This window comes from Protopterus annectens, chromosome 5.part0, assembly GCF_019279795.1.
Source record: "Protopterus annectens isolate FY-2018-M chromosome 5.part0, PAN1.0, whole genome shotgun sequence".
NCBI lineage: Eukaryota > Metazoa > Chordata > Ceratodontiformes > Protopteridae > Protopterus > Protopterus annectens.
Window position 1 is genome coordinate 1,214,596,733 of NC_056735.1, and position 19,731 is coordinate 1,214,616,463.

At 44.1% G+C, this 19,731-nt stretch overlaps 1 protein-coding gene across 1 annotated transcript in view; it reads right to left on the minus strand.

The window, feature by feature from the left end:
• The window catches only part of NDC80 (NDC80 kinetochore complex component), a 2,583,329-nt gene that overhangs the window by 1,696,486 nt on the left and 867,112 nt on the right, over window positions 1-19,731 (minus strand). The gene's annotated exons all lie outside the window — the stretch shown is intronic.

Here is a 19,731-nt window from a genome sequence, read left to right on the forward strand (position 1 = left end):
GGGATAAAACTCCAACACAAAAGGGGCCAGCTGAGAGCCTGCAGAGGCCAATGCCCTCTCCATTACCTGGAAGGCAGGTCACCTGAAGAGGGATGGGAGCCCGGAACAGAGGAGGACAACCTTGGAGCAGAGGTCACACCCCACTCCAAGAGACCCACTTCCAAAGCAGGGCCGAGAAAGAGCCCATATCTGCCAAAGTTCCGAGAGTCAAGGAGGACTCCTAATAGAGTGGAGCTGATCCAAAACTCTTACACCTAACAATGGAGCAATGGCCCGGGAGTCGGTCAGCTCCGAATGAACCGAAGTCCAGGCAGATTCTAGAAACAAAGGAGAAAAGGCTGCCAGGACCCAAGCAGATGGAACCGTAGGGATCGGAGTGGGAAGCTCTAAGCCCTCTGAGAATGTTAAAGGAGGAAGATTTGATGGAGTCCTGGGAGAAAATGCCCCAACACCAGAGGGGAGAGGGGTCTAGGAGGAGACAAAGACCCCCTGGGCGGCTAGAAGCTGATCCACCAACCCCACAATGACAACCTCTGTAAGACTCAGAGGAACGGACAGATAAGTCTGAGGGGGATTAGGGTCTTTCAAGAAAAGGACTCAGAAGCTGCCCCACAAAGGGGTCAATAGAGGGTGAATACCTTCTCCTGGGTGTGAAAATTATACACAATTTCATCACAGATGGAGGTTCCAATTTCTGTGGAAAAGCAGCAGGAGAGGTTGGTACTGACTGGGAAACCAAAGATGTTCATACCAAAGAGACCAGCACCAAGGTTTATGATGCCAAACAAAACAGTGACAAAGATGTTGTCTGTTCAGAAAGCATCGGAACCTTAGCCTTCAGTTCTAATGACATGGTGGGAGAGGAAGGCTTATGCTTTTTCTACAACGGTACCAAGGGAGACGTCAGCATCAAGTGACTGACTTTTCTTGGTCCAAATATCAGATTTAGAGGGGGACGTGTTGGCCTTGGATCAAGCCACCTCGAAAGAGGACTTAAGTAGACCTTTTAATATTAATTTATTCTGTGACCAACCAAGGCCCGGTTGCTGAAGGCCTGGCAGATAGTACAGTCCTGATAAAAATGAGCTGGGCTTTAACAATATAAACAAGTAGAATGCCATTTGGGACTGGGAATCTTCTATCCACAATCCTGGCACTGTTTAAAGCCAGTAGTGCCTTTAGATTTCTCAGCCAAGTTGACAGACACCAAAAAAAAACTAGGGGTCAACAGGCAACACACAAGCACACACGACAGAAGGAAAGAAAAAAACTACCAACAGTGGTAGGTTAAAGTTACCTAAAGAGGTAGAGAAAGAGAGGAAGAGATATTCCCAACAATGGTAGATTAAACCTACCTAAGGAGGTAAGGTACTACCAATGATGGTAGACACAAAATACTGTACGGCAGGGAAAATACACTCACTCGACAAGAAAGTAGGTAGAAGAGAAAGAAGTATAGAAAAAGGGTTAGATTAAACTATTAAAACAAAAGAAAATGTTTACTTAGCTGCGAGAGAAAACAGCTGATGAGTCTTGTGAAAACAGTGGAAAACAAGATCTAGGGTAATATGGAAAGGGAGTTTTTGGCTGGCGCAAGCTATGCAACAGCCAAGCCCGTTCCAAGGATGAGAACCGTATCCCAAAAGGTAAAAGATACATGGAGATTGACAACATCAGATCAAAAGTTATGAACTCACCATAATGATGCATTAGTGTTGTCCATTTTCACTCTCTCAACTGATGGGTCTCCGATTTGACTTCAGATCCGACTCTGCCGCTTTCACAAGATTCATAGATCCAGCTCTCAAGCTCCTCCTTTAGCCATAATGCCCCACCAACTTAAGGTACCTCAGATCTAGTTTGATGCCCCCCAGAAACAATACTCTGCTCTACAAAGAATCAGTTGAGAAGAACCAGAAGAGATAAAACTGGAGCTCAATCAAGAAATGATGGGGTCCCAAGAAAAATCCCTTCACTGTGCTCAAGGAAGAAATGGAAGGGTGGTTAGAAAAGTGAGAAGTTGAGGAAGAAAGAAAATGGACAACAGATATGCATAGTTATGGTGAGTACATAACTTAACTGTTGTCATTTTCATTCATTCTTCAGCTGATGGGACAGAGGAAGGATATTTTAGATTGTGGAGGCAAAAGCAGCTCTGTTCCTAGGAATCAAATCCAGTTTGTAATGAGCAATAAAGATATGAGCATTCTACAACGTGGCAGCTGCACCAATGTCATCTGCCGAAACTCAAACAAAAGGCTGAAAACTTCCACAAGGGTTCACAGACTTGCTGAATGTGCTCTTGGTGGTTTAGGCAAAGGCAAACCACTGTGATGGTAAAGAAAGAACAGGCAATCAGTCAAGCAATATGACTGGACCACATCAAAAGAAAATTCTTTTCGCCACTTTGAAATTGAGAGACCACTTTTGAGGAATCTTGAAGGACCTGCTCAGTTTCTCTAAAAGCACACTGAATTTCCCCTTTGTATGCGCTACAATGAGAAAAGGGACTAAGAGATCACCCACTGCCACATGCGCATTACCACGTGACAGACAGGATAAGACCTGTTCCCACATTTGTTCATGTACTAGACAACATACTGAGGGAAGATCATCTTCAATTCCTGCAATGCTAAAAGGACTGCTCTAATCTCCAGGATCCTAATATGTGAACGGACCACGTTCCTTAGAATGTCATTCCCATGAAATGCCCCTCCCCACCCCAGATGGGAGGTGTCCATGGACACTGTGGCAAATGGTATAAGTAAAACAAAAGGACAGACCTGATACTTTTCATTTCAATGGCTTGATCAAAGGTGTCCTTGCAAACTTGCATAATCCTTACTGTTGTATAAGGGCTGTTGATGAATAGACCATTGAAATGACATGGTCCACTGCAGAACCTGCATATATCTGGCCAGTGGAAATAGAGTTATCGCTGTTGCCATGAACCCTAAGGCCTGCAAGACTCATCATGCTGGAGGAAAGAAATGCGAGTGAGGGTTTTACTCTTATGGAGGGACAGACACCATCTGACTGAGTGGGTGTCTAGATAAGCACCTAATATTCCAGGTTCTGTGTAGGAGTGGTTGTGACTTGTAGCTGATCGAAATACCCATATGGTGACAAAAGTGGACCAAGTAGATGCCTAGTTGGAGCAGCTAGTAGCCAGACTAGATACAGAAACACCTAGAATCTTAGCAGACTTAGTTGAGTTGCTATCACCACCATGCATCTGATGAACACCATGGGGGCTATTGTGAGACCAAGGACCATGCTCTGAAATAACTTTCTCCCAGTCAGAACTGCACATATCTTCTGGACTGCCAGTTCACTGTGATAGCAAGTATTAAGATCTACTGAGCATATACAACCATCCTATCACAACAGGGGCAAAATGGACTGAACAGTCACCATCCAGAACTTAAATATTACGTACTAGTTTGCTGTGATCCACAATGTTTGTCAAGTCCCCTGTCTTTTTTGGCACTAAAGTAATCTTCAATTCTGGTTCCTATTTTTTCTAGCAGCTTTCACATTTCTAGAGTTGCTTCGTCTCTCTGACTGGGTGGAACATTAGGAATCTTCCACATTTTTTATGGGGGAGATTTTGGAAAATGGTATGAAACAACTTCTGGATAGGATCCTCTGCACCCAAGTATATGTTGTGACAGATGGCCAGACTTATAGATAAAAAGACATGCGCCGACTGAACACCTCCAAAGAAAAGCAGCTAAGCAACCTTTCAAGAGCACTGATAGGGTTTGTCTGAAAAGGAATCCCTGAAACTTTTTGCTAACCACCTGTACTGTGAGGGCAGAATCTTCCATTACAGTTCTCCACCAAGCTATCTCCTCATGTGTCTTGGAAAGGACCTTGGGACATACAAAAGCACATTTTCCTACCTTCTGTTGATTCCATTGAGTGGAGTAGAGAGATGGATCCCAATGGCAGACAAGGTCTTTCCATCTTGCTCACTACTGGAGAGAGTTTCCTTCACCTTTGGGTCAAACACAGAAGTTCCACCAAAAGGAACACTGATGAAAGAAGACATGAAGGGCTCTGTAAAAATGCACAAGTGCATCCAGGCAAGTATCCTGACAGCTCTGCCTGAAATTGCCATCCTTATGGTACCCTCTGCAGAGTGGGAAATCAACTTCATTGACGTACTGGATATAGACAGAAGGTTGGCCAGTTGTGAAGAAACCTTATTCCGCTCCTCCAGACACATGGGCCTGGTAAGAGATGGGGAAAGCTACCTTGACAAATCTCTTTGAAAACAGGTGAGATGAGCCAAATACGTTAGGAGGACAGGACAAAGGCCGCTAAGGCATAGATGCACTTTCCAAACCTGTCCAAAGCCCTAGACACCCTGTTATAGGGATGGATAGCTGTGCTCTGGTCTCAGCTCTTTTTTGGTGGCTGCTGCCAAAACCAAAGCATTTATTAGGACCCCCATGATGCAGTATGGTCTACCCTTTCATGGGGCTAAAATACTATCTGGCCACTTGGGAAATGCCTCCACAGTATCCAGCTCCTTTCCATGCATGACATGAGAAAAGATTTATTAACCCAGCAACCACAGGGGTCACCAAAGACGTAGCTGAAGCAGACAAATGCCTCTAGGAACACAGATTCCCCCTGCAAAAGGGAGCTGCATGACCATACACCTTCGTACTTTAGAAGATCCAGTTCTCCAAAGGAAGTATCCTCAGGTGGAAAACTGGGGGACCCATTCCTTTCAAAGTCGGTGTCCTCAGTGAGAGATTCCTGATGGGAATGCAAGTGCCTCCTTTTACATATCCTCTTCCTAGAGACCTCATCAACAGGATGGTCAGTTGAGGTACTGCAAGTGACAAAGGAATTCAGACGGATTAACTGGAGGCTTGTTCGGGCAGGCTGTCCGGATGGGATACAGGCAAGAGGCTCAGAATTCATACCAGATAGTGGAACAGAAATAAGATCCAAAGAGGACAAGAATGTTCCTTCCCTAGGCAGAGGGAAAAGCAGTCACCACAACCTTAAAGGCAGAGGATCTAGAAGAAACAAAAAAGACAGCAGGACAGCAGCCAAAACCCCCATGTGCCAACGACCACTGAACTCCCCCAGATCTCTGTCTAAAGGAGGGAGTCAGACCCAAGCTGTCCAGTGCCAATGCATGAAGGGGCTAGGACAGCTCAGATAACAGTGGCGTCAACCCCAGTGCCCCAAAACCAGCACTGACACTTCGGCAACGAGAGTCTTCCTACTCTGAAAGTATCAAAGCCAGATGACTCAGAAACCTGGTTATAGTCGAAGAAAGTACTGTTGTGTACAACCTTACCATAACAGTAAAGGACTTTCTTTTCACTGTTGCAGTACTCTTTACAATAGGGATTGTAGATAAGAGTGTATGTGCTGTGCATTGTTGACTGCGGTGGTGGTGCTGAGGTAGCGTTGTCGCCTCACAGTAAGACGTACTGTTCGATTCTCAGCTAGAGCGTCTTCTGTGTAGAGCCATGCGTGAATGGGCGTACCTTCGTTGAAGGCTGTGAGTGAGAGCTGGCAACTTGGCACGTCAAAATCTACTGCCAATCATTAGCGACCCCTAACTGGGAAAAGCTGAAAGACACACACACACACACAAAATCAAGGACTGAATTTGCACATATAGATAGCAAGCACGTGTTATTCCCAGTGGCATTTGGAGAGTGCAGCCAGATAGAAAGCATGCATAATTACAGAAGTTGGTTTGTATACAAGTTAGTCAAGTAAGCTTCTATCATAATGTGTTTGTATTTAATTAAGCAGGTTGAAAAGAACCCACGAAGACTCTTCTATTGTGTCCAAAGTAAGAACGCAACATGGTGTCAAGAGTGGAATTCCAGAGAATGATATTCAGTGCCAGTAGGTGCAGAGATGACAGAGAAGGGAAACTATGAAAAATGAGCCCAAAAAAAGTGACAGAAAAGAATCAAAGGTAAGGACAATTCGCACAAACTGCTTATTCTATAAAAAAGATACAATGAGGCATTACAAGGGCACAAACCGCATTATTAAACAAGCGAAAGGCACAAAAAATTTTTATTAACTAAGGGAAATATTTAAAGTGAAGATATTTGACAAAATGATCATCAGCAAAACGAGTATGTTTAAAGCAAAACAAGCATGTTTAGAGTAAAAAAAGAAAAAGTACAATGGGCATGAAAAGAAATTAAACAGGCAAAAAAATATAAAGGCAAAAAGGGCACATTAAGCGTAAATAAAGCAAGACGTCTGCATGTTTTTTGGCAAAGTGCTGTGCTTTCGCATAACTATGACTTCATATTGTATCAAGGGCATAACTAGAATTATTCGAAGTATCTCAAAGTGTGTAAAAGTGCTTACAATGTGTGCCTATTACTGTGCATGCATTCTGAAGAGTTTGTGTGTAAAGTGCAAGAATTTCGTGAAGTACAGTCAAAGTAGATACTTTTCGAAAAAGTTTCTTGTGCTGGGTGTGTCAATTCGCAAAGTGCCGCCATTACAAAGTGTTTCTTGCACTATAAAGAAATGCCTAGCAAGGTCTGCCATTTTGGGGAAAGTTCAGTGTGCTGTGTACAGTTTTTCACAAAGTGCAATTAGTTCGAAATGTTATTGACTATGAGCTTCTCTTGCCCAGTTAAATCGCATCGTGCAGCTATTTGATGAGTTTCTTACACTGATAAGATGTGATTTCTTGCAATATAGTAATTTCAAGACTATTACAGTGCCCAAGAGACTTATTTCACAAAGTTGAGATACACAGAGGCTTATTGTGCTATTGGGCAAAGTTACAGATACTGGCATAAATTTCTGGTGTGTGTGCATGTGTTCGTGCTTATTTTAAAAACCCTTCAATGGTATGCGTTAATATGGCAGACGAATTTCAAAAGTATTTGATCAGAATATTGCAAAGAATTGGAGAATATTTGAGCAAGAGTATATTTTTATACAAGCAGCTTTTTCAGATAAAAATGCACGTGCCACAGCATTCATTTTGCTAAACCTAGCAGGGTCAGAGGCCGTAGAAAGACAGTGTTTATTTGTGTATGCACCAGCAGTACATGAGGGACAAGGTGAAAGCTGTCATATTGTTGTACAGGCTGAATCAAGGGAGGACCCCGAATGTCTGAAGTGTTAAGTTTAGAGAAATGTGTAACCCCCCCAGACAAATATTACATTAGAGAGGCATTTGTTTTACACAAGACATCAGAAACCAGGGGAAACTTTTGCAGTTTACATAACTGACTTGAGAAACAAAGCCAAGAGATCAGAAACCAGGGGGAAACTTTTGCAATTTATATAACTGACCTGAGAAACAAAGCCAAAATGTGTTCATTTGGTGACAAAAGGTAAGTTAATAAAGGACAGGCTCATGTGTGGTACTAATAGTCCTGCTGTGAGAAAGATTTTGCTTCATGACAATGATTTAACATTGAGTAAAGCCATTGAGATTTGTCAGATCCACGAAGTGACAGAAAAATACACAAATATGCTTACAAGTGACAAGAGGATGGTTTCAGCAGGCTCAACAGCAAATGTAGACAGCATGCAACACGTGGCAAACAGAAGTAGGTCTAAGCACATGACAACCATTGCTCCGAATGGCTCACCAGGAAAACCCCATAGTTTTCCAAAAAGTTATAAGAAAGGAGTATGCTCTACACAGTACAGAGGTGAACCAGCAAAATGCTCAGTGCAATATGAATGTGAATCACCAAAACCCAAGTGTAGCTTTATTAACGCTCGCAATTGTGGTGCCAATCATGAGTCTAAAAGAGAAATGCTTAGCATTTGGTCAGCTAGGTCACAAATGTAAAAAACTGATAACATTTTCCAAAGTTGTGCAAATCAAGTAAACCCCACACAGCTGTAATTGTCTCACAAAAAAGCAAGCTGTTCAAGTAGACTGCAATTCTGCTTCCTATGTAGATTGTGCATCAGTAATTGGTGACAGAGTTGATGCAGTGAATTTATTGGCAAAGAGCAAAGTGATTTGTACAGTCCGGATGAATGGTGAATCCACAGAGCTTAACGTAGACACTGGTTCAAAGTGTAATGTTATATCAGCAGACACATTTGCTAAAGTGAGAAATAATGAGCAACTCAATGTGGTCAGTAGTGCAAAACTTGTTGCTTATGGAGGTAAAGAAATTCAAACCGAATGCTCAGTCATGCTTTAATGTTATTTGGCCAATAACTGTTGCAGCTTGTTATTCTATGTAGTCCGAAGACCAGTACAGTCCTTACTGGGTCTCAAATACAGCTTGAAAATGAATCTGTTTTCTTTTACCAAAGAAGTTTATCACATAAGTACATATCCGAGTTTCAATTTTTCAGAAGCCATTTTGTCAGAGTATGCTGATGTTTTCAATGACAAGTTGGGGAAACTTCCAGTTGTGTATTCCATGAAGTTAGACCTAGATGTCACTCCAATAGTCTGAACAGCAGGAAGAGTTCCAATAGCTATGCAGGATAAAATTAAGGCTCACTTGGATAAAATGGTACAGCAAAATGTAATTTATCCAGTTAAAGAACCAACTGAATGGGTGCAAGTCTATGGTAGCAGCTCACAAGAAAGGCAAAGATGAAATCAGAACATGTATTGAGCCATGAAATTTAAACAAAGCATTGAAGAGACTGCATCATCCAATGGGGACACAGTTGAAGAGGTTACAGCTCTAATACTGAATGTCACTGTTTTCCAGTCTTGGATGCAAAAAGTAAATTTTGGCAAGTGATGCCTGATCACAAACCCTCATTACTAACCACTTTTAGTACCCCATTTGGCAGATAGAGCTTCCTAAGGAAGCCATCTGGAATAAATTCTGAAAGTGAAGTCTTCCAGCGTGCAATGGAGCACATTTTTTTGGGTTATCCTTGTGTCATAACAGCAGATGATTTATTGGTTGGAGGCAATGGTAAAGCAGAGCATAACAGAAACTTAGAGAGTTCTAGACAGAACACATGAAGTACACTTGAAGGCCAATCCTCTAAAGTGCAAATTCAGACTACCAGAAGTTACATATGTAGGTCATTTATTTAACAGTAATGGCTTGAGACCAGACCCGACCAAGCAAGAAACTATTCTTGAGATGTCAGCACCAGATAATACTCAAACTCTATAGAGTTTCCTAGGCATGGTCAACTATTTAGGCAAGTTTACACCAGACTTCAGTGAGTTGACTGTACCTTTAAGAGACCTGATGCACAAAAATGTTGCATGGTTAGAACACTAGTAAGCATTTGAAGACCTTAAGCAGAATATTGTCTCCCCACCTACATTAAGATACTATGATGTGAATAAACCAGTCATTCTTTCCTGTGATGCTTCAAAATTTGGTCTTGATGCAGTTATACTTCAAGAGGGCCTATGCATCTAAAACACTTACCCAAGCTGAGATGGCATTATGCTCAAATTGAGAAAAAACTTTTGGCAATAGTATTTGCATGTTCCAAGTTTCATGATTATATTTATGGTAGAGCTATTTAAATTGAAATTGACCACCAACCTCAGGCTGCTATTCTAAAGAAGCCTATGCATTCTGCTCCAGCGAGATTACAAAGAATGATGCTCAAATTGCACAAGTATAACCTCAAAACAGTCTATACAAAAGGCAAACTACACTGTCTGATACCTCATTCAGATTGCCCAGATATATGATGGAACAGTTTGGCACAAAGAGTTTTGACTTTGACGTGATGGCAGTGTGTAATTTTTCCACCACTAGGCTTGATGAGTTGAGAGATCACACACACAGGACCAATCCAATTTTGCAAAAGCTCAATAACTTTAATGGATAGCCATCAAAACAATCTAGTGTACCACCTGAAGTGCAAACCTATTTTCTTTACAGAGATGAAATGACAATGGAAGACTGCATTATTTTCAAAGGTCCTAAAGCTGTTGTTCTGGCTTCCTTACAACAAGAATATATCCAGATTATGCATCGCGGTCACCCAGGGTCTGCATCCACAAACAGAAGAGTGAAAGAACTAGTACTTTGGACTTCATTACTGAAAGACGTTGATTAAGTACTTTTTTCTTGTTCAGAACGTAAAAGTAGACCACATTTCCAAATAAAACCACTTCAGCCAAGTCAAGTTCCTGAACTACCTTGTTCAACAATAGCCAATGATATCTTCAAGTGGGACAATCAACCCCACTTGGTATTGGTAGATTCTTATTCAAATTGGTTAGAGACTCATTTACTACAGAATCTAACATCCGCTACTGTTATTACCAAGTTGAAACGTGTCACAAGATGGGTTGTCACCTGAAGTGCAAACAATAGGTTTGCACTTCAGGTGGTAACCCATATATGTCAAGATGGGTTGCAAACTGGCTCAAGGACAGAACACACAGGGTTAGAGTTGCTGGTGCCATGTCAGACTCTAAGCCGGTCACGAGCGGTGTCCCACAGGGCTCAGTCCTGGGCCCCCTCTTGTTCGGCATTTATTTTTCTGAAGTGCAGGCAAACATAGGGGGATTGTGGCTGACAAAATTTGCAGATAACAAACTGGGCACCATAATTGACACTCCATCAGACACAGACATCCTCCAGAAAGGTCTCATAGAAATGGATAATTGGTGCCAGAGCCATGGCCTTAAGCTAAATGCCAAAAAATGTATAGTCATACCCTTTGGGAAAAACAAGGTAACCCCTAATTACCACATAGGTGGTAATCCATTAAACACGGAAGAAGTTATCAGGGATCTGGGGACCCAAGTTGACAGTAACCTCCCTTTTGAAACTCACATTGCCAAAGTGGTTAGGAAGACCTTCTACATTGCCCACCTGATCATGAAGGGATTCACATCCAGATCAGGAGAGGTCATTGTACCCCTGTACTCTTCACTTATCAGACCAATGATAGAGTACAACGCCCCATTCGGAATGTACCTTACCAGACACCTGCAGCAGTTGGAAAGACCCCAAAAGTTCCTCACCAAAAGGATAAAGGGGCTCAAACATATGTCATACGATGCCCGACTGAAGAAACTCCAGCTCTATTCAGTCGCATACCGTCTGCTCAGAGGTGATCTGTGCCTGACATACAAGGCCATGTCCAACCCGAATTAATGGACATGCTCCACCTCAAAAATCCAAATCCACCAGAGCCACGAGAGCAAGAGACTTAAACCTCAACACGGATATAAATAGGACGTGCTGGAGGGACAGATTCATCACCCAGAGAGTCCCTACACTATGGAACAGAATCCCAGTCCATGTGAGGCAGAGCCCCTCACTGACTTTGTTCAAGAGAAATCTTGACGAGTGGATGGGAGATCGTAGGTTTACCCCGGGAATCATCTCTGTATCACTGCTGGACAGAGGCACAGCAAACTAATGGGTACAGTATTCTCATCCTAAGGGGTGGTGAAAGCCACACACACTCTGGCTAGGCTTATAAATGCCCTAGGGCAGATAGCCTAGTATGAACCTATGAACCTATTTCTCAGTCCATGGAAGTCCACACAAATTTATTTCTGACAATGGTATTCAATTTACTAGTCACTTGTTTCAGAAATTTGCAAGAAAATGGAACTTTATATATGTTACTAGCAGTCCTGACTATCCACAGTCAAATGGGCTAGCTGAACGTGCAGTGCAGAGTGCAAAGCAATTACTTGAAAGGTAAAAGTGTGAAAATTCAGATGCCTTTGAATTTACTTAATTTTAGAAACATACCCATGACGATATACTTGGTTCACCTGCTCAAAGACTTCTATGCAGGCAAACCAAAATGACACTACCTATTAGTTCCAGTTTATTGAGTCCTAAAGCTAACAACAACAAAACCACCAATTCTCAATTATTCAAGAAGCGCTCTGTCCAGAAGTCCAGTTATGATAAAGAGATCAGACCTCTTCCGTTGAGGGAAGGAGAGATAGCGAAAATACAAACGGCGAAAGGTTTCTTTCAGCTTGGTCAAGTTACAGGCATTGTGTGTAGAGCCAAGATCCTACCTTGTAGGATCTGAGGGTGTGGAGTACAGGAGAAATTGGAGGCACCTTCTTACCATACCAGAATCATCACTGCAGCACTGTTCCCGTGATGCAGGCTCGATCTCAGATTGAACCAGACATTGTTCCCATCCCAGAGTGTTTTTCAACCTCTGCTTCCATTCCTAAAGATGTTCTAAATACTTACAAGTATAAACATTCTGTAGAGACAGCTCATGTTGCTAAACTTAATTCCCAGTTTTAACTCAGATGATTTGGTTGAATATCCAGGCCCAGTGTGAAATATGCAGAAACATGAATGATACTGTACATATACCTAGTGTTGTATAATTGCATGACAAAGAATGTACAGTTGTGTACACTTACAATAAATGTAGATGTTCATAGGTAGGTACTAGGCTATAGCCTAGCTGGAATGTGTTGGCTTTCGCTGTCCCCTTAGATTAATTCCCCATGCCTCTGTCCAGCAGTGCCACTAAAGTGATCCCCGGGGTAGACTGTTTCCCATCCACTCGTCAAGGTTTCTCTTGAGTGTTAGTCAGGAGCTCTGCCTAATGTAGACTGGAATCTTGTTCCAAAACATGGGAAGTCACTGGGAAATGAATCTATCCCTCCAGCACGTCCTATTTATTGTTGTGTGAGGTTTAGATCCCTAGAGCATGTGGCTCGAGGGGATACAATTTTCTTTAGGTGGAGCATGTACATCAATTCTGGGTTGGACATGGCCTTGTATGTCAGGGAGAGATCACCTCTGAGTAGGCGGTATGCAACTGAGTACAGCTGGAGTTTTTTCAGTCGAGCTGCATAGGGCATCTGTTTGAGGCCAGTGATAGTCTTGGTGAGGTACTTCTATGGTCTTTCCAGCTGTTACAGGTGTCTTGTAAGGTACATCCCCAATGGGGCACTGTACTCTATTGTTGGGTCTGATGAATGATGCATAGGGGGGCGCAATGACCTCTTTTGATCTGGATGCAAACCCTTTTGTGATTAGGAAGGATTTTCTAACCACTTTGGCAATGTGATTATCAAAGGAGAGATTATCTAACTTGAGTCCCCAGATCCCTTATTACATCTTCCGTATTTAGGGGGCTACCACCAAGGGGATGCTATGCACTTTTTGGCATTTAGCTTGAGGCCATGGTTTTGACACCAGGAATCTGTCTCAGTGAGACCCTTTTGGAGGATGTCTGTCAGCCAGAGTGTCAATTATAGCATGTAATTATCTCATTTGCTATGTATATAAGCTGCTGCTGCATGCAAGTGTTTTATTCTCCTTGAAGGCTTTTGGCCGAGACGTCAGAGAGAAAGATTTTGTGCTTTTAAATAAATCCTGGTGGAACTTGTTCCTGTTGTTTGTTACTTTCTACTTGGTTCCTGTTGTTCCAGCTTTATGTCAATTATAGCCCCTAGTTTGCAGTTTGAGTGTCTTCACTGTTGCAGTCATCACATTTGAGTTATCCCTGATGGAATAGCCCTCGGCCGGCATGAATACCAGAGACTTAGTATTTCTGCATCAGTTGCTGTCGCTTGAAGACTGACGTCAGGTAATCAGGGGTATAAAGGAAACCAGCTGACGCTATTACATCAGTTTTTCTTGCTCTAACCAGGAGTTCGCAAAGTAGGAGGCCAGACTCTGGTGGCAGGAGCCCATCAGTGGAAAAAAAAAAAAAACTATGTCTCTTCTAAAGGAAGGAGAACAACACGGGAGAAAGGTAACAAGAAAAAGGGGGAAAGAGGGAGGGAAACCAGGACTGCAACAGTGAAGACACTAACATCTAAATTTATGGCAAGTGTACACAACTGTACTATGTTGTTTGTGTTTCACTTTTGCAGTAATCATATTTGGGTAGATTCCCAAAGCTGAAGAAATGGGTGGAGGCAGTCAAGGAAGCTAGGGGCTGGCTAGCATGCCCTGCAAGACTACAGAGGCAAAGCCTGCCTTGGATTTAGAAGAGAGGCAGGTGGTAATGTTGGGTGAAGGTGTGAACAGATGTCCAGGTGACAGCCTCCAGGATGTCCCTGGTGGGGACCCCTCTGAGAAATGCTGCAGAGGTGGAGGCTGCTCTGGTGGAGTGGGTCCTAACCCCTTTGCGGGGAGGCTTGCCATGCTGTTTGTAGCAGAAATTGATGCAGTGTGCTATCCATTTGGAAATGGTTTGGTTGGAGATGGCTTTGCCCTCTGTTCCTGAAGCAAAGCTAACCAGCAGTTGATCCGATTTTCTGAAGGGTTTAGTCCTGTCCAGACATTATCTGAGCTGTCTGTGAACATCTAGAGTGCAGAATCCTTTCCACCTTGTTTTGAGGGATAGGAAAGAAGGTGGCAAATGGATGGAGACTGGTTGAGAGCCACACTGGATACTACCTTGGGCATGAAGGATGGATTATTTCAGAGGGATACCCTGTCTACATAGATGATGAAGGGTTCTACTGCCATGAGTGCTTGCAGCTCAGAGACTCTTCTGGCTGAAGTGATGGCCAGGAGGAAGGCAGTCTTCCAGGAGAGAAATTTTAGCTCTGCAGAAGAAGCTGGTTCGAAAGGAGGCAGTGTGAGTTTTTCCAAGACAAAGTTAAAGCCCCAAGCCGGTGTCGGTGCCCTTCTGGGGGGGGCTCAAGTTTTTAGCCTCTATGAGGAACTGTTTGATCAAAGGGTGTGAAAGAGCCTGCTCAGTGGGAAAATGAGCGGAAATAGCAGAGGTGTGAATTTTTATAGAGGAGAAAGAGTGACCACTGTGTAGTAGGTCAGCTAAGCAGCCCAGGATAAGAAGGATGGAGGGCTGTGCTGTATTGGCTCCCTTAGCCTGGATCCAGGAGCCGAACCTTTTCCATTTATCTGCATAAGAATTTCTGGTGCTAGGGCATCTGACTTCTTGGATAACATCCAGAACCGGTTTACTGAGGAGGGCAGATTGGTCAGGGGTCAGATTACAAGCCAAGCTGCCAAATTTAGCATCTGCAAATGGGGGTGCATAAATTCCCCTGCCCTCTGGGTTAGGAGGTTGGGAACCTGAGGAAGATTCCATGGGGACAGTGGGGACAGGCTGTGCAGCAAGGGATACCAGTACTGCCTGGGCCAATATGGAGCTATAAGAATGGTCCTTGGTTTTTCCTCCCTTATTTTGATCAGTACTTTAGGAATGAGAGGTAGGGGAGGAAAGGCACAGAGAGAGGTTTATCCAGGGGAAGGACAGGGCATCTACTTTCCATGCCATGCAGTGATGCTCCCTGGTGCAGAATTTGTCGAGCTGATGGTTGGTGTGGGAGGCAAAGAGGTCAACCTCCGGGGTTCCCCATTTCTGAGTTATTAGTGAGAAGGTCTTTCTGTTGAGCTGCCACTCTTGGAAGTCCAACAGTTTTCTCCTTAATTGGTCTACCAGGCAGTTGAGAGAGCCTGGCAGGTATTGTGCTAACAGGTGAAGATGAAGAGGCTGTGAACCAAAGGGTCATGGGACAGTCTGCACAGTGGGTAGGAGTGAGTCCCTCCCTGCTTGTTGATGTAACACATCACTGTGGTGCTGTCTGTTCGGATCCAGAGAACCCCTGGAGAGAGAAAGGGTTTCAAAGCTATTAAGGCCTGGTGCATAGCCATCATCTCTTTTAGCTTCATGTGCAGGGGGAGTTGCTGGGGGTTCCATTGGCCCTGTATGCACCTGCCATCCAGGCGTACCCCAAGCGTAGTCTGATGCATCTGTGGTGAGGGTCTGTGTGGCAGGGTGTGGGGAGAAGGGCAGTCCCTTGTTGTGGGAGCAGGTTGTTGCCCACCAAAGAAATTCCTCCCTCATGCAAGGAATAATAGGTAAAAGCTGGGGCCTGGTGACCAGTTGAGAGAAGAAAGCTGATAGGAAACTTTGTTTCTCTAGTGTTAGGCATGTCATCTGGGATGCTGTGTCCAGACTTGCCCCCAGGAAGATTATCCTTTTGGTGGGTACGTGTTTGGATTTCTTTTCATTGATTGTATACTCTAAGGAGGTTAAGTAGGTCCTTTACAAAAGGCCAGGTCTTTGAGCAGTTTTTCCTGGCTGTCTGCCTGAGTAAGGGAGTTGTCTAAAAGTAGAGATGCATTTGAATATTTCTTTGTCTACAAAGAGCAATGGCCAGAGCCAGGCAATTTGTGAAAACTCTGGGAGCAGTAGATAAGCCAAAGGGAAGTGCAGAGAACTGAAAGTGCTGAGATCCTGCTATGAAGCGAAGATATTTTCTGCCGGACTCCCTGATGGGAATATGGAGGTAGGCCTCTTTTAGGTGCAGGGTGACTAGCCAAGCGCCTTTGGACAGCATGGGTAGCAGCTGCTGGAGGGTGGGCATTTTGAATTTTGGGATCACCAGGAAGGTGTTTAGAATGGACAGACTGAGGATGGGGCGCTAGGTGCCATCTTTTCTGGGTACCAGAAGTCTGGAGTAGAAGTGTTGGCTTATCTGTTCTGCAGGAACGTGTTCTACTGCTCCCAAGGAGAGCAGGGTATGGATTTGCATTTGAGCCTCTGCCCATTGATTTGGTGGTAGATCTGGGAACCCTTTGGGGGTTGGAAGGGTATGGAAGGAGAATCTGTACCCCTGAGACGCAATGTTCACAACCCATTGGTCCATGGTAATGGTGGCCAAGGTGCTTGAGTGAAACAAGAAGTTATGTACTCACCATAACGTTCGATGTATGTAGTCCATCTTGCCTTACATTCTTACCCCTGGGTTCGGAGCTGAACCTCGGCTCCGACTCAGCCATACTCTAGCTCTAAGTCTTCAATTGGCTCTTGGCTAAGAGGTATCCCACCATGCAACAGGGCCATTCCCCAGGTCTTGTTTGCTGCAAGCGCGCGCACACACACATACTGAGAAGAACAACCCCAACCAAAAGGACCACTAACACCTAGAGACTATACCACCAGGTCCTCACAGAGGAGGGGGTTTACTAAGAATGTAAGGTGAGATGGACTACATACATTGAACGTTATGGTGAGTACATAACTTCTTGATGTTATGTAGTTCAATCTCACCTTCATTCTTACCCCTGGGACAGCGTCCCTAGCACCTTGACCTTGGGTGGCTCAGTGAAAAATACTCTTGAGTACTGTGGAACCAAAGGAAGATCTGCCTCTAGAGACCAGATCTAATTTGCAGTGACTAATAAAAGTATGAGGTGAAGCCCATGTTGCTGCAGCACAAACATCATCCATAGACATCCTAGCCTGAAATGCAGTAGAGGTAGCCACAGATCATGTAGAATGCACCTTTACTTTAAAGGGTAATTCTTTGCCATGGGAACTATAAATAATGACATGTAATTGGAGATCCAGTGAGGCAAGGTTACTTTAGAGACAGGAACCCCAAGTCTAGTGTCTGAAAACGAAACAAAGAGTTGATCTGACTTCCTGAAATCATTTGTCCTATGTGAACAGAAACGCAATTGTCTATGAACGTCTAGCTGTTGAAATGTAAATTCCGTCTTGTTAGAAAATTCAGGAAAAAACACAGGCAACTCAATGGATTGGTTGATATTGACAACAGAAGCAAACTTTGGAATAAAAGTAGGATCGGTTCTTAAGGAGACCCTGTCTTTGTGAAACACCAAATAAGTTGGCTTAATCGATAAAGCTTGGAGCTCAGAGACCAGCCTAGCTGAAGTTATGGCTACCAAAAATACTGTCTTCCATAAGAATTTTAGGTCACACGTAGCTGTGGGCTCAAAGGGAGCCGAGGTGAGCTTCTGTAAAGCACAATTGATGTCCCATGCCATTAATGGATCAAAGACTGGAGGTCGGAGTAATTTTGTCCCTTTCAGAAAGGCCCTACAAAGTCCATCAGCCATAAGGTTGGGCTCAATCGCAACGTGAAAGGTAGAACATGCTGCCAATTGCACTTTAATGGTTGCTGCAGCTGATCCCTGACTGAACAGTTGAGAAAGAAAATCTAATTTTGCCGAAAAAGGAGCTGTATAGGGATCAAGAAGTCTTTCATGGGCCCAAATGAAGAATCTCTTCCACTTACTGGAATAAATCTTCCTGGTAGAAGACTTGTGGGAAGAAGACAGAATGTAGACCACTTCCAGAGAAAAGTCATGAAGCATGACTAAGGACTGAACTGGAGCAGCCAAGCTGTCAACTTGAGGGCATGGATGGAGGGATGTAACTGTCCTGACATATGAGTCAGCAGATCTGGATCTGGGTCCAGAATCCAGGGATCGTCCATTAGATAAGGTTGAAGGAAGGGAAACCAAATCTGACGAGGCCAGTGTGGGGCAATCAGGATCATTTTGCTTCCCAAAGACTGTGCTTTCAGAATGACCTTTGATATCAGAGGAAATGGTGGAAAGGCATAGAAAAGACCAGAGGGCCAATCGTGAACCAGAGCATCACTGGGTGTTTCCCCCTCCGGGGGGATAAGGGTGAAGTAGATGCTGCATTTGGCATTGAGGGGGCTGGCAAATAGATCGCAGCAAGGCTGACCCCATCTGCGGAATATCTTCTCTAACATATTTGTTCAGGGACCACTCTTGAGGCATTAGGATAGCTCTGCTCAGCCTGTCGGCAATCACGTTGGACTTCCCCAGTATATGCGTTGCAACTAGAAAGCATTGGGAAGACACCGCCCACTGCCAAACTCAAAGTGGCTCTCTGCAAAGGGGGCATGATCTGGTTTCTCCCTGCTTGTTCAGATACCATACCAGTGACAAGTTGTCTGAGTGGATTGCAATTGTCCCTAGAGGGAGAAAGCTCTCAAGTGCTTGCAACGCTAATAGCGCTGCTCTCATCTCCAAGACATTGATATGCAAATGGGTCTCGTGATCCTGCCACGTGTCTTGGACTGTCCTGCAGAGATAATGCCCCCCCCCACCCGGTCTAGGAGGCATCCATGGTCACCATGGCAACTGGAAAAGATGGTACAAAAGGCTTGCCCACGTTGAGATTGCTGGCCTGAAGCCACCACCGTAGATCCTGCTTGCATGTGTCCATAATCAGAATAGAATAGAACGGGAGAGTGGAAGATGCTGTAGTGACTACTGGGCAAAAAGCAGCCACAGAAGAACCCTCATGTGTAGTCTGGCAAGGGGAACTAGCATGACCGTGGCAGCCATGGTCCCTAATAACTTGAGGACCACTTTTGCCTTGACCTTCCTCAATGGTAGTATGGCATAGACCTGCTGTTGTAGAGTCTGAATTCTCTCTTCTGGTAAGAAGGCCCTCATGAGCACTGTATCTAGTTTGGCGCCAATAAAAGTGACGTACTGCGAGAGAAACAAGGCAGATTTTTCCCAATTTAAAGTAATTCCTAACCTTTGGCACAGTGTAATGGTCTGTAACAGCAGATGCCTGGTGGTGGCAGAAAGGAGCCAGTCTTCCAGGTACGGAAACACTTGGAATCCCTGACGTCTCAAGTGAGCCGTTACCACTGCCATGCATTTGGTGGACACCCTTGGGGCTGTGGTGAGACCAAAGGGCAGGATGTGAAACTGAAAATTACTGGCTCCCAGCCAGAAGCGTAGACGACTTCCCGATGCCCTGTCCATCTTGATATGGTAGTAAGCATCTTTGAGGTCAATGTAGCACATCCACACAACTTTCCCTAACAGAAGGAGTTATTGACTAAGGTGACCATGCGGAACTTGGACTTTTGTACATGTAGGTTCAATCGGCTGAGATCCAAGATGGGTCTCAGGTCCCCTGTTCTTTTTGGCACCAAAAAGAATCTGGAGTAAGTTCCTAATCTGCGGGGACAGGCTGGATGGCTCTCTCTGAAAGCAATTTTTTTTATTTCTAAAGTTGCAGAATCCC